This window comes from Anopheles arabiensis, chromosome 2 (assembly GCF_016920715.1).
Source record: "Anopheles arabiensis isolate DONGOLA chromosome 2, AaraD3, whole genome shotgun sequence".
NCBI lineage: Eukaryota > Metazoa > Arthropoda > Insecta > Diptera > Culicidae > Anopheles > Anopheles arabiensis.
In genome coordinates, this window is record NC_053517.1 from 91,364,300 (window position 1) to 91,377,461 (window position 13,162).

At 45.4% G+C, this 13,162-nt stretch overlaps 1 protein-coding gene across 3 annotated transcripts in view; it reads right to left on the reverse strand.

Moving 5' to 3' along the window:
* LOC120908772 (mucin-17) overlaps window positions 1-13,162 on the reverse strand; it is an 89,009-nt gene that overhangs the window by 46,974 nt on the left and 28,873 nt on the right. The window lies entirely within an intron of this gene.

A 13,162-nucleotide genomic window follows, 5' to 3' on the forward strand; every position in this document is an offset into this window, starting at 1 on the left:
CGATGGGTGCAACAACAACAGCAAAAAAGCCCCACGGATTGATGCGATCTAAGCATTTCTATACATTACGTTTGCATCGTGGTAGCTGCGGGTGAGGGCAAATTTTCCCGCCCGATAAGCCCAAGATCGTTTTTAAAGCGAGTAGACAAATTTTAACCGCAAAAGAAGCAAACATACAATCTCGTCTCGCTGTAGAATTTGTTTTTGCATACTTCCCGCACGAAGGGAACCTCCCCCCCTGTTATCTGGCCAATCTTTACGGATCCATTCATCAGCACCGGGTGGTGAACTACACTTGCAACAGCACCATCACCAGTACCACCACTACCAGCACACAATGCACATGACGGCTCGCACGACAGTGCTCTACACCACGGACGCAAACGGCCAGACGGTGAGTGAGTAATGATGTAACATCATGCACCGGACAGCCGGACAGTGCTGGGTCGTGCTGTATGTGGTTTTTGGCACGGGTCGTTTTTATGCTAAAAACGTTAGCTAATAAAATAATGATCCTATTAAGATCGCGTTCACGATACGCTCCAGACGGGGGTTTTAGAGGTTGAGTACGACGAGAGAAGAGTGAAGACCGGAATGGTGGTAGGAAAACATGGCAGGAAAATGATGTTGAAGTGTTTTTTTTGTCTTTGTTGCTGCAGATGCTGTGTCGGTGCACGTGTGCTGTATCGATTGCAGTAAAAATGCATCGAGTGTAGACAAGTGGTCGGGTAGACAATCTCAGTTGTGGTCAGTATTTGTGCTTATTTACGAAAGTTTGGTCGCATAATATCCAAACAAAACTGTCCGAATGTAAATGGGTGCTGGGAAAAAGGAAACAACAAAATCAGAGCATCTGGGAATGTGGAAGGTTTAACTTATAAAAAGATAGATTCTAGTAAAGATTTTCACACGTTCCCTCATACTCTTTCTTGAGTGTGTAAGGCATGACATCACAATCAGCATATTACGATACTCAATATAGCGACAGAAGACCTAGGAATATTTAAAAAATGTACTGGATGTATAAAACAACTCTTGGAATTTCCCACACTAAGACTATTTTACATTACAGAAGTTGAAAAGTTCTGCCATACTTGAGGAAGATACAATAAAGTGTATTGGAACATACGTTGAAAAAATATATCACACAGTTACTATTGTTTTCGTTGAAGGTAGCGAATTCGAGAGATTTTTCGGATAAGGTAAAAATGTACTTAAAATGGTGGGATCATACCCTCTACATTAGAGAGATTGCAGATTAAAGTTCATTGTAAATTATGTTTAGTGATACTTGTTGCCAAAAAAAAGTTAACTATATGGAAAATGTTATATGAAAGCTTAGGATAAATCACTAAATTTCTATGAAAATTCCAAAAATACACTTGCTGTTTCTTAAATCTCAGTTTGGACCTTCTCTCTTAAGCTCTCAATACGTTTTTGGCTATGTTATTTGTCTGAAATTCCAAAGAAAATGGAAATTGATGACATGTTTGTTTTGTCCCGCTCAAAGCTAAACATGATATCAAATAAAATTGTTTTAAATTTCGCATTTGCCTGTTTGTGTTTTGCTCACACATAATACCTGTCCATTTTTGCACACCGGTAAATTTAGTGGTTGGATTAAATTACTATCTCTGTTCCTTGTACATACACGCGCGATTGCGTCAATAATGGGCATTTCGAGAAACGATTTATTCAACCCAACACAACCTAATGAAATCATCAATCATGCCCCCCGCAAGTGTAGCTTCCCCTCACTCTTTTTCACAAGAGAAAGAAACGAACCAAAACGAGCAAACAGCAAACGCTTGTCGCCGGGTGACACAAACCAACCCTAAAATGACCACCGTCAACCGAAAAACCCGTGGCTGTCAACGAAGCAGCCATGGTCGATCCATCGGACCTGTCTATTTCCGTTATGATTCTTACGTTCGATGTGGACCAACACGGTACTAAACCCTCTAATTTGGCTCATAATTCCAGCCCGCCTTGGCTAGCGCCGCTCCATAAACGTATGATTTTCGTTCGTAATCGCATCCTGCATGGTCGGGAGTGCGCAAAAACCGCGGGCGCAGAAAAAGGTGCGACAAGCGTAACGCATCATCATCATCAGCAACAGCATCGCCAGATTGGTGCAGCTTGTGGCTGGGAGTTCCGCGACATGGAACCGGTGAATTCTTGTGCGTTGAATCGTACCGAAACGGTGGACTACGCAGGCAAGCAACCCTCATCATCGCACGGGAAAGAAAACGATTACATGCGTGTCTCCGGATCTTGGCTCACACCACGGAGGAGGAGGTCCCAATCGGAACACGACGCTTTCTTGGAGCGATTAAACGCTTTTGTTTTGATTAAAAGTTCTCATTCCCACCGGTCGCGGCGTTTGGGGCTTTGGGGCGGAGGAGTTCAGGCATTAGAGGAGGGCAGAAAATTGAAAACGAAGGTCTGGAGGAAACCCACGGGAACATTGCGAAAGGGATATAAAAAATTGCAACAAATGTGGAGGATGATGATGATGGATTTGTTAATTGAAAACGTCGCACGGTGCAGATAGCGACCTGCACGGTGGCGGCTTTTCCATCTGTCTTCTAATGAGGACGCGTCTTCCGTTTTGTCAGCAGCGTGCGGTAGGCTGACACATGCGATAAAAAGGTTGATGTATTGCAGAGGCGCTCGCCATCGTACTGCTGCTGCTGCGGTTAAGTAATTGCGGCACGCCAAATCTGTAAGTGCTCTTATAAAAGGTGGAAAAGTTTAGGAAAGTATGTCAATGTGCTTCTTCACTCAGTGAGAAGCAGCTACAAGCAAGCTTAATCCATTTTGATGTACTAAGAGATGAAAAAATAACCTGAGCTGCAGCCAAGCTCCCGAAGGTGAATCAGTACATCCGTTGTGTCAAACCGTGTATGATGTTCTACCTGGGGCGTGCACACCTTAAAATTTCCGGAACTAATGGTTTGAGCCAGCAGACAGATCGAGACAAGTACGACTCAGAGGAAATAAGAGGAAACAAAATAACACAAATAAAAAGTTGAAGTGTAACTGTTGTTTCCCAGTTCTGCCAGGTGTTCACGTCTATCTTAGGGAAGGTACACGTGTACCGGTGGCCCCATTTCTTCCGCGATAAAGCGTCTCGAGCGTGCGTTCCCGCGCGGCAAAGCGCATTAGGTCACTCCCGGGAGTGCGCATTCTGACAGCTATTACAGGTTCGTGTGGCTCACACGCTGCGTGATGCCGAATTAATTGAGAACGCTTCTTGCCAGCGCCGAAGCCATCTGTCGAAGTGCGCAGTGCCAATGACCCTGTTTTTTCCTTTCCTTCTGTTGGTCTCTCGATCGTCTGGTTGGATCGTCAGTCACGAAGGAATGATGCTGCTGATGTTGCGTAACGCTCCATTCTCGTGCGGGACTGGTGCATGTCGTACCCCCGGTGATCGATGGGAAGTTGCTACCCGCGGTAGGGAAGGCATGCCCGGAAAACAAGGGCACATACGCGCACGCATGTGAACATTTTAGAGAGTAAACGTGTCGCAGTTTAACGGATTCCCAAGTCCGGGATGATCCGTTGTTTTTTGGCTCGTTGGTGTGGGATGCAAAAGACAAGGTATATTAATGAGTCTGGGAATCGGACAGACTTGCTAGCCCATTTACTGCTCCTCCAACGTGTTTCGCGAAGGAACTAAACAGTAAAACCACTTGATTGAGCATTCGATCCTGCTTAAAATGGTGCCCCGGTAGCTAACGAATATCTACGATGCGCTGCTCACCAATAAACAGTGCTGCATGTCACTATAAATTAGCTCGCCATTTTTAACGGTTCGGGGCAGTTGTTTATGTTTGACCCACCGTGGCGCCCCCGAGAACGGAAGCTTCTGTTTGTTTATTTCTCCCTCCCCCAACCCCTCCCACGGGAGTTGGGTATAAAAATGGCCCAAAACCGAAAAATGATGCTCGGTAAACATTTATCATTCGGCGGTTAGGTTTGATTGCTTTTGGGGCTAGAGTGAAGATGAAACGATAGAGCTGCTGCCCATTTGTGGGAAACAGCGTTGGGGAATTTTTATAGCCCATCAACGGTCCATCCTACGGTTGCCGGACGGCTCTCGTTCGTTTGGAAATGGGTAAAACAAATCAATAAATGAATTCTGCGGTCGTTTTGAAACTTGGGGTTTGAAGTTTGAAATTTTAATGTGAATTGAGTTGATTAGCATGGTGAAATTGAGTCTACCGAGTGAGGGGCTCATCATTAGCAGCTAATCAAAAGCAGGAAGATTCCGTTGATGAGTTGGTTAATAATATTGAATGATAGTTTGACATTTATTAGCGCATAAAATATGTGATGATCTTGTGAGTGATATGAAAATGAAAAGGTCAGCAAATGGTCCATGATAGCTAGATCTCAAATGTGGTGAACAAATAGCATAGATTCCATTTAAACCGTTCGAACACAAAAACACGAACTATTTTTATTTAGATTGATTAGGTGAACGTTTAATAACTATAAAAATTAACCTTTTTAAGGATTAAGGACTTTAACCGTTAAGGATTAAGTTCAGTGAAGTAGTACAGTAATGGTAAGGTATTAAGGAAATGGAAAAGTTTTTAATAAAGAAACTAATCAAGAACAGTGCAGACTCTTAATATGTTCATTTCTGCAAAGCTGTTTGAGTCTGTAGAATCGATTAGTTATCAGCACACTAGAGAAGACAAAACATTAAACATTGTAAAGGCGTCAGTCCCGGAAGAGCTTTGTAACAAACCATTTACAACAGATACACCTTCATAAACCTTATATTGTATCAATATTTCGAATTTTAATATCCAGTTTCTATACGAGTTATATTCCTAAGTATCGGAAATAGAAAATTGTTCTTTACAAATCAACACCATAAAGATCAAAACGTTTTTCATCTCAGTGTAGCATGATTTCAAATCAACCTTTACCGTTGTTGATTGGAAGCATTGTTTCCTTACATGTGAACAATAAAAAATACACATTACCATTTAAGATCCATCACCATTAGAGGATGATTTATCGGCCAGCAATGTTTTTCTTTAATCCATCCTTCCCAAAAAAAAAAAAAACCTATAATATTCCAATTTTTCCACCGCAATCCCGTTATGATTTAATTACACCGGGACTGGCATTAGCTCGTTAATAGTCGTTGTGATCCGGCCGTACATTAAAAGCAGATCATACACATTGTACAATTCCACGGATTAGCTTTGCGGTCACGGCTCATCTGTTCCGTAATCGGGCATACACGCGAGAAGGTTCGGTGGTATAGGATGGCCCACACAGGGTAGAAACGGCATGCGGGACCCCATATTCGCCTCATCAGCATATCGGATCGAAAACTGCTTCGAAAACACGATTCCTCTGAAACCACTCTCGTGTGGTCGCCTGGCCGTTGTTTCCCCACTTCGAGCGGAGGTCAAACAAGCCGGCTCGTGATCGTGCCAACTGGACTGGATCTCGTCCCTCGTAAGCGTTGGTGCAGCATCGGTAGTTCTCACATCGGTAGGAGCCATCACTTTGAAGTGGGCTCCCTAAAGGTGGGATGGAAAACCCTTGCAAGCAAACCACTCATTAGCATTGCTTTCAATTATACAACCACCAACATCAGCACCGGCAGCATCCCCGGATGGAGAAATGTTTCGGTACATGCAATTGTTATGCACGATGGTGTAGAGCGGGACACCCGCGCACACTGACGGGCCAGCCGCAAGCGTCGAAACAGTGTTTACCCAATTGATTAGGCCAACCTGGTAACGTCTGCCTGCCTGCCTGCTTGCCTACCAGGTGCTTCACGGAAGACGAAGGGCCGTACAATTTCCATCGCACAGCGACAACCGGTGGTTTCGATTTCATCAAACATACACGATCTCACTTTCGAAACGCCATCCTTCAAGCCGTGGTGAAGGGCTCTCCGCACGATTGGGTGGTGGGCAGCAGAGGCGCATCTTCACCCGGTAGGATGCTATCGATTGCGCTCGCCGGATTGGCACGCCACGGTTTTCGGAGCTGTCCGAGGTGATCCGACCGATTTGACCCGACCCGACGGCGACCACTGTGGGACGTGTGTTTGTGATGTCGGCCGCTTTGGCGGCTCCCGGGGTTTGACTCGGGGTGAAAGGCAGCAGCGTTCGATCAGTTCGGCGGTGAGGTCAATGAGAATTAACACCGGCGCGGGCCCTAATGAGAGGATGGGTGGATTTGGCGCTGGTATGATCGGCGTTAATCTATGTTGGCGCTGGTGCACGTGCGCCCAGCCGCGTTTGTCGATAATTTACGGGTTCTTTGGACGAGCGAGGCCGAATGGCTTGGAGAGGAAGATCAGCTGAGTGCGATTTATTGCTAGCGAAAACGCCAACAAAATGCCTTGGTATGGGTTTTGGTTTTTTGGAGCGGGATCTTGATCGGTGTGCCACGGCTAGCACTTAATTACCTCATTAAAGGATAGCTTAAGCGCCGGTACAAGTCCTGCGGCGCAGGTTGGACCACTGCGGTTGGTCGCTTAAGGAAGTGTTGGAGAAAGTGCTGGCAAACCGCGCACGGGAAGGAGCGGTTTCGCAACAGCGTTGAACAATGTTGGCGATTCAATTTCAGATAAAACTTACCCATCCCATCGCAATGAGGAATTGTATGCAAAAAGAGTAACCGAACGCCAAACATGTAAGACTTGTGAGCGCAGCACTGGGGACTAAGCTGCTTTCCGCGGTTTGGGCAATGATTTATGGGTGAAAAGAGGTCGTCGCGCGATTGTTACCAGGGTGATGGTGAACTATTTATCTTCATTAGGCGGACAGGAAGATGGCAGACTCCCAACAAAGACCTCCGGCATGGGACCGAGCGGTGGAAGCTTTTGGCAAACTGGGCATGTTGTTTCAATTCATCATGTTGTCGTGATGGCGTTAAGGCGCGCGTGATTCATGTACTTTCAAATCGAATGGTGAAATTGAGTTTGTTACTGTTACTCCACTTCGATAGGCCATAAAAGGACGATGCCAATTAGCGTCGCTGGTGCTGCTTGATTAGAATGCAAGAAAGCATGACAGTGCTGCTTAGGCTAAGAATGATTGAGGCAACGGCATCTATTAATATCGTATGGAAGCTTTCCTGCTTATAAGCTGCTCCAGTTTTGATGGTTCGCTTTTGTTGTTTATTTCTCTTACACGTGCACGCAGATACACACACACACACACACACATAATCCAATGTTCCAGCTGAACAAGGATACTACTGTAGCTGTAGATCAAGTACCGTTTGTACCCTGTGGGTATAAAGAGCAAGATTAATTGAGTGTAGTTTACATACCCGTTGGATGCAATAAATCACTCCCGAATCACCCGCCAATGACGCAGCTCTTAGCGTTGCCCTCCCGTTCCGCTGCGGCTCCAGCTTAACGCAACGCTAAGCACCGCCGGCCGACCGTTTCGTGCGACGAAAGTTCACACCGATGGCGGGCCACTCAACGCCAACGATGAGGGTGATCTCGGGTGTGTGTTGTCTAGGGGGTGTCCCGGTGTCGTGGTGATCGAACGATATGTAGCACCGTTCGTGTACTACGAGCTGCAGCGAGAGCTATTGCTGTCCCCCAATCAATGACTCCCGGTTGTGTTCCACTGGCATCGGGGGATTCGGTGACGTTGTGTAACGGGGAGTACTCACGTGTAGCAGCAGCAGCAGCAGAATCCTATTGGAAGTGTGTGCTGAGTGCGTGAAATCTGGTGCGCCACGATTGGAGCACCGAGGCGACCACTTGAGAACGATAACATCTTGAGCGATCTTAGACACAAGGGGACAACTGACAGGGCAATCTGCTGCAGTCGCTGGGTGTTTCGTGGATTAGGTGATCGGTTGAAAATTGTTTTGTACTATTTACTGGGGACCATACCAGAGACGTCTGGAATGATTTGGAACCAAGATCGGGTTGCGTGAATCGATTATGCTACGCTAAAGGGCGGCCACATTACAACGCATAATGTGTCGGAGATGGCTTCAAATTACATGTGTAATTGTTATTTGATATAGAGAGCGCCGTTACAGCTCGTAAGATAAACATATGTTTCTTAATGTTTCCTTTCTCATCCGCGTCCGATTGAAACGCGTGTCTTGCTTTGCATAAAGTGTCAATCTCGTTTAACGCGAGCACGGTGAGCGAGTTAAATAACCCGTGTCAAAGAAACCACGAACAAAATTACGTAAAAGATAGTACAAATTTATTGTTTCATTATTGCGATTGTGATTGCCACACTAAAATGCAACCTTCGCCACCCAACGCAGCGGAGAGTTTAAATTAAATTTCACATAATAAGTTCACTTCACGATTAACAATACTGGCGCGTATTTTCCCACTAAAAGCTAGGAAAAGGAGCAGCCCCTTAGCGTCAGATAAGAGTAAAACGCGCGAGCTGGCAGAGATCTAGTGCCCAAGCGGCCCCATTTTCGAAAGTTGTCCACACGGATTAATGCCAAAAAGTAGCCGCGCGCTCGGGCCCGTTAAAAATCGAACCGGATGACATCGTGTTTTCGTGTTTCGATTTTATTGTTGGTTTCGTTGCGCGTTGCATTAATGCAAATAGCAAAACAGAAATTGATCCACTGACACTCTAACCTAATTTGCCCGATAGCCTCGGCACCCATTGCTCAGATGTATTGGCAAACGGCGCGTGTGTGTGTGTGTGTGTGCGTTGCGAACTTCAACTTCCCGGGGTATGTGTTGCCCTCTCCGTCGTCTTCTTTCTTTACCGTGAGCGGTTAATTTACATTTGACCCATGCCACACACTTCCCCTCTGGACCATCATTCCCTTTCACATCTTTTGCTATGCTTTTTTTCAACCACACTTCCGATTCTCGTTTCCTCTCGCTCTCCAGAGCGTCCCTACAAATCGCAAGCATGCAACGACGGAAGCATTTAAACGATAAAGCCACCACATCGAATCATAACTCTTTTACTTCCACGGGCACAGTATTGATGTGTGTGTGCGTGTGTGTGTGTGTATGTGTGTCAATGAATGAAAGGGTTTGGAAGTTTTGTGAAACGGAAACCGCGTAGCGAAAACCCACTTTTAAACCGCGCACTGCACTGTCTTCGAAAAGATCATCACCGTCACCGACGTATCACACCGCGCCCCGTTCGGGACTTCCTGACGCGTGAAGTGATCGGTGGCGTGACGAAGAACTTTTCCTCCGCCCTCCCCGCTCTCTCCTATTTCCGGCCCCGATCGCGTTGCCGGGTGCGTCTTTCGAAAGGGCATTGTTTGCGTACGCGAGTCAGCAAATTGCTGGCGTCCCTTGGAGCGCAAATATCACACGTGGGACAGCACGAACCGAAGCCGCGAGGCGGGGGTTGAATGAAGCTTTGTCGGTGGGCAAGAGCAATGCAAATATAGCATTTGCTTGATGCTTTGTGTTGCTGGTGTTGGCGACCCGTTGGCGACAGTTGCAAGTTGTGAGGCTATTTGCCTACCGAGTGTCGCTCATCGAGGTATGGTAATGATGGTAAAGGAAGGAAACACTTGCATTCTAAGTAGGAAGTGTATTTTAGTAATTTTCGTTTTAAAAATAGCATCAGCAAACTTTACTCATTTGTTGTGGTTTTTTCGTGAAGAACAGAAGAAAAAGTGCTCTTTGAACTATGTTGGTAGCGTATCTATGTTTGTAGAGCTTTGTTGTTTGAAAAATCAATCTAGAAATTAAACTGAGTCAGCAGATTTAAATCTTCACAATTATTGAATTTAGGTCCAAAGAACAATACATCTTGCTGCGTACTTGACAAATTCTTGTAGAATTAAATCAGACTGATTAAAGCAATGAAAAGAATCATTCTGATTGGTAAGTTCATTAAATTAAAAATGCACAACCATTAAAAATGGGTAAGATTTAATAAAGTTGAAAATTTGAAATTATTTCTAATATTATAACGTCAAACTTCAATTAAATGCTCATTAAAGTCTTAACCTGCCACCAACACATCTTCCCTTGTCTGAGCGGGACAATTTAGAAAGGCATTTGTAATGAAACACTGGTACACGAGCTACGACCATCGTTCCTATTCTTGTGCATCCATAAATCTGCTGACGCAAACCATGACGCATATCGTATATTCTTCTCTGCTGGAAGATGAATGCATTGCTCCATTCCTATACCGGCTCCGTTCTGAACACGTCGTCAGCACCATAATCTTTCGGTATTAACGACTCCCAGACTGCGGCAAAAACGCGTTTGTGCAACTGCACTTTGTTCCTTCATTTATTTCCGTTCACGCTGGGGTAGTTGCTGAGTTTTAAAAGCCGGAGGCCAAATTTATGATTCATCAACCGTTCTGAGGCACCCGTACATTGGATAGACGCTGTTGTTAGGAAAAGTATTTGTTTTCGATTTAAAACAGGAACTAATGCACAGTGAGTAAACGTAAACGGGGGAAGAGATGGTAATTTTAGATGAGGGTGACATTCCTTCCGCTAGGCTAATGGATTGGAAGGTGAGCGGAGCGCATACACATGATCACGATAGGGAGAAAAAAGAACATTTCAAAAGAGTAAAAATAAACACAACTGCAGGAAGAGAAAAGTGTGTGGAGGCAACATTGTTTGTGTGTGTGTGTGAAATTTGAATTTATTTTGGTAACCTCAAAGTTCAAGAGCAATTTCCAAAAGCTGGAATGAACATACTCAACCACGTCGAGTTGATTGGAAATGACACTCGGTGCCATGTTCGGGCGGTGTGTTCGGTGTCGGTAAACAGTTGTCGTTTCCTTTTCCAGATGATTGTTGAAAAGGTCAAATTAAAACGTTTTTTTTCGCGTTGATTCGTTTCAAATTAATTCCTTTTTGTTGGTTGTTTTATGTAACTAATTGCTCGCTGTTTTAAATTGAGCCAGTGTCCAGTTGTCAGTTCAATGCTGTCCGATTAAAAAAGCGTTTCTGCTATCATCGGTTTCATTTCGCATTTGCACACACCCGTCATAATGATTTTTATATTTCTTCGAAACCTCTTTTACGGGGAAAAGGAGGAGGCACAGATTAAAACATTCATCTCACCCTTCGGACAAGCCTTACGGGTAACGGAATGAAGTGTCAAGCTGTTGATAGTGCTGAGAAAGTTAGCCCGCAGGAGGAGTGGCGAGCTCGCGCCTGTGCTAGACGAGTATTAATATCAGTTGATCGGGAGGGCACGCCGGGGACCGTGCTCACTATCAAAAAACTCCTTCAACACTGGCTCAAGATCATAAATTATACGATTTGTGTTTAGCACAGTCGAACACTCCTGCTCACGTTAACACCGGTCGCGACTGAATCGCGCCGGGAGTCGCTCATTCCGATGCCAACTTCCAGTGGAAGTGATCTTCGGCGGGAAGAGCGCGCCACAAACGCGTGATATCGTGATCTTGCCCGGGTTTGTTTTTCATTTTCTTTCCCTTTCCTTCTCACACTCTCTCGCTGCTAGTCTCGTCTCTGTTTGTCCCTTCATTCCCTAAGGGTCTTCACCGCAAGGTTCGTGAAAGTGAGAGTTCCGTGGCGGTGTTTATTTTCGGACTCGCCTGCACCAGGGGTCAGACCGCAGCCCTCCCTCCCTTCCATTCCCGGACAACCCGGAGCGTGCGCTACGCCACCGCTGGACGGACGTAATTAAGCATGCGCCACAAAACGCACTCGGTGTCGTTTTATGATGCGGCCACGCCGCAATACGGCGGAAGACGGAAGAAAAACACACGGGAGATGAGGTGATTTGAGGGTTTATGGTTGAATGAAACAAAATCGAAAGTTATGGCAGCCGGGATGGATGGATTCCCTTTTTGTGCCGGATCGAACTCGAGTCGATCATCTCCGTCGGTTTCTTGGTATGTGCGCACGGTGAACTTTCGTTCGAGAACGGGCTGGTGTTGGTTTCTTTTACGCGTTCCTAATGAAACACGCATTGATTTCCGTTGCGGTGCGGTTTTTTTGCTGCTGCTGCTGCTACGCTGCGGCTTGCTTTCTTTATCGATGGCGTGTCAAAACACGAATCAAGCGGTTTTGAAAACGTCGATAGCCATTTCCCTAGGGTGCACGTGTGCGTGATGTTCGCGTGGAGCGTTGTTTTCCATGTGGATCTATCAGATTGTATGCAGTGGATCAACATCGTTATGGATGCGTACCGTTTTGTTTGAGCGTAGTTAAAATGTATTCAAACATGATAGATGATTGAATCGTAAAGTTGTGAAGATGGCGTCTAAGATTTATTTATGGGGAACTGGTTTTATAATACTGGTCTTAATATCACAACGAATTTTAGTTATTACGTAAATTTTGCTAGCTAAAATGATCTGTAAGTAGCATAACAAACTTAAATATCAACCTAATTAACTAATTAACGATACGTAACGCCGGTAGTACACATGTTGTTTTGTATTCTGTTTGAATCATAATAACATCCAAGATAACAAATAAAAACTAACTGTTCATTTCAATTCAAACTTTAATGGTTAATTTCTACGAAAACAGCTGGAAAAACAAACCACCCCGACATGATCGCTATGAGTCAATAAATAGCGAGTAACATCCATCCATATTCTTACGTCGCCATCGATGATGGATTGGACAGCTCTCGCTCGGTTATTCATCAATCACGTTCGCCGATCATTGCAGTGCGAGAAAAGCAACGCAAGCTTCCAAAATCGGAAAATCAAAAACATGATCTACAACACTCGACTACAACGCATCGGGCCAACGTTTGACTGCGGAGGTCTGCCCGCTTTCATCATCCCGTCCCATCCTTCAGCCTTCAGGGCGTCGCATCGCCCAACTTTCTCGCCCATTGTATAATTTCGGACACCGATTCCACCACAGCCATCCTAACGATTGCCATCAAATTTTATCGATTCTGATTAATGTATCTCGCGCACGGGGTGGAATCTTCGACCTGGGGCCGGAAGATCGGTTGCATAAGGAGGCGATGCGATCGCAATCGAGGCCCAGGCGCCAGGCGGAACTGGTGGTTTTTCGATTGGTACAATTTCAGTTGGAATTGCAGTCCTACCCTACCTCACAGCTGGCCCTTTCGACCGATTGGACCGAAGGGTATCGAATTGTTGATCGGGTGCTTGTTTTGCCCGTTCGTTCGTTGGCGCTTTGTGTTTGTTGCGCATTGCGAAGCAGTAAAAGTCCTTCGCTTTGG